The sequence below is a fragment of the Glandiceps talaboti genome, chromosome 10, assembly GCF_964340395.1.
Source record: "Glandiceps talaboti chromosome 10, keGlaTala1.1, whole genome shotgun sequence".
NCBI lineage: Eukaryota > Metazoa > Hemichordata > Enteropneusta > Spengelidae > Glandiceps > Glandiceps talaboti.
Window position 1 is genome coordinate 18952110 of NC_135558.1, and position 3163 is coordinate 18955272.

Sequence of the window (3163 nt, forward strand, 5' to 3'; positions counted from 1 at the left end):
TATTTACTATTTCCGTCCTCTGAGAAAGAGCTTCTGATTTATAAGTGAATTTACACATCATTGTTTTGTACACAGGTCTCTCGACAAGCGAGGTAAAGTTCCTCAAATCATAGTGTATGAGGTCCATGTACTTTACAAAAATTTTGCTGTACAAATGACAAATTAGTCATATAGAAAAGAATTATCAAATCACAATTTACATAAGTAACACTGATTTCATTATCGTTCTCTCAAAATTCCGTTTACACTGTATAATGAAAAAAAAGAGGCACATTTCAACTTTATTCAGCAATACAAATGAGTAAAACAAGCTATATAGATCATAGTACATGAAGTAAACTACCCAAATGCCACCCCTTGTACATCCTGAGCAATTTATATTGTATAACAGGCAACAGAGAAAATTCAACTACATGGTACACAATATTTCCCCAATATCAAACTCTTAGTTTTCACACAAAAAATGTTTTATAAAAACTTTACATATTAAGAAGTTATTTCATGTACATAAGAAAATTTGCATATTTAGTAGCACCTTGAAAAATAACAACTCACTATGGCCCCCAAAAAAATTGTTTCTGGTCAGGACAATTGGTCTACAATGGTGCAATGACACCATTTTTTTTTTAAATTCTCAACGAACCTGTCACTCAGTCTACTATTTTATGGCAGTTACTTTTCTTTTTATTTAGTACTTTAGAGCAAGTGTGTATGTGAGGCAGATGTCATTTGCTTGTTTATGATTGGCTCTGCAGTTGTCTTCACTGAAGTAAGGAGGGTTATTTTAGTGTTTCTCCTCCAGATCTGCAGACTGCATGGGCTGCACAAACACATACACACAAAAAAGAATGACACAGGGATATTTAAGTGATATGCCTGCTGACCAGAAACAATTCTTTTCTTTTTGGCCTATGCTCTAATTTTCTTCTCTGCTAATTTCAATAAATGTATTTAAAAGCTGCACATGTTCACCTCTCTGACTATATGCATGGTAGTAAATATAGCGGTAACAAACAGTAATTATTGCATCATTCATGAATAAAATATCATACTCCAGTTTTTAAATCATAAAACGTATATCTGTATCCATCAAAAGTACATCTATGATACTAGTAATCAGTTACCCCCTCCAAAAAAAATGTTTCGACAGTATCCATTTGGGAAACCCATAGTGTCATCATCCATAACAGACCATTCCATGTGCAAGTGAGAGAGGTTTTAGTTTTTAAACGAGGGGGTTATACTGCAATAAATTAATAGGAAACTTTGATATTCAACTCAATGACATTAGTATTACACAGTAACACTTCAAACTAAGTAAAACACGGTAAACACATCAATCAGGTTAAGAAATTCACTTCAACAAATTCTGGATACTATGAAAATAAGATTCGGCACGATATTCTACTTGTAACAGTACTTACTTTGATGACCTCAAAGTGAAATTTTTTGAGTAAAATGATGTACTTTTCATCAAACATTCTGCCTTACGAAAACACTTGCTCAAACTTTGTCACCTGATTAAAATAATACAGCATGTCTGCATCTATGTAACAATATATCTGATTGGTTTGTATTGTGCACTTTGATAATTTTATGAACAATACTACACTACACCTGATTGGTTAATTGTGCCCTTGATCTATTTCAAGTAACAGGTATAAGACATCTTATTGGTTCCTCTTGTACACTTGAACCATTTCAAGAAACAATACATTTGGTTGGTCCATGTTGTCAGTGAGAACAAATTTATGTGACAGCACATCTGATTGGTTCATACTGTGCATTTAATTAATTCTATGTGATATTTACATCTCATATTGTGCACTTGAATAATATTTCACATAGCAAAACATCTGGTCGGGTCATATTGCACACTGAACAATGTTACATGTATATATATAACAGTACATGTGTACATTTTGTTAGTTAATATTGTGTACTGAACAATTTATTTGGTTGGAACAGTATATTTGGTTTGACCAGGTTCAAATTCTGCATTTGAATAATTTGATGTAGCCGTGCATCTGGTTAGTTCTTGCTGCATGTTTTTGCATGCTCGTACTTTTAACAGCTTATTCAATTGTAATTTAACTGCCTGCTAAACTAGGATTCACTTCAATTCCTGCCTAAGCCCTAGAAGTATTGCTGACAATGTGATAGCTAACATGTTTACATGATAGAGGTAATTTCATCTGAGCACAATTAATTGTTATAATTGGCAATTTTCTGGTTTCAAGATGCTCTGCATAAGTCAATGTCCCTTCCTTATGTTGTTATGTTTAGGCCCTTTTTGTCTTTATCCCATTTGAAATAACTTTTCATTGTGGAATGGTTGAATGAACTCTTTAATCATGAGTGATTTTACAGAACAAAGACTAAATGCCATCAATGACAGCTGGGTTTTTACAATTAAATCCAGGGTATGGTCAGGTAACAACCATCACCCCTGAGCATGTGTAAACCCCTCCTGCACAGAATACATGACGTATGGGGAGACATGTGATGCACCTTGGAACCTATAACAAGTCTATTGTCACTATATCTCTGGTAGATAAATATAAATGACTGCAAAAAGCTAAAACATTTTCATTTGAGTATAAATTGCCTAGTATGCACTCCTACTAGCTCACTCTAATTCTGCAATCTGTGATTAAAACCACTTTAACATCAAAACTCTTACATAAATATTATTTTCTATCTCTTCCTGAAGATTTATCCTATTCTTTTCAGCCATTTTTCTATTTTATAATAGATAATTTTTAATCACATGCTGTCATATTCATTCACATCTCAGTACAAACTGATCTGTTCTATTGCGACTGTTTTTTTTCTAAATTTTCGAAAAAAAGTTGAATTTGTTTTCGCATGAAAAGTGATACCTGTTTGTTTCAGTTTGCAAACTTTATTGTCACTATGACTAATCTCAAGTATTGTATATCTACTTCAAAGTCTGTGTGTCACTTGACAACTACATAGCTGATTCAAGAGTGCTGATTGCGACATTGTCTGTTTTCGTTGAGAATAATACTACTTCATTGATTCAACAAAATTGTGTGCGACATCGATATCCTTACTTTGGCCTGATGCCAAAAAATCCTTATCTTCCTTCTTCTTCTTCTTCTTGAAACTTGAACAAATTGTTGTATGTACCAAAGAAATA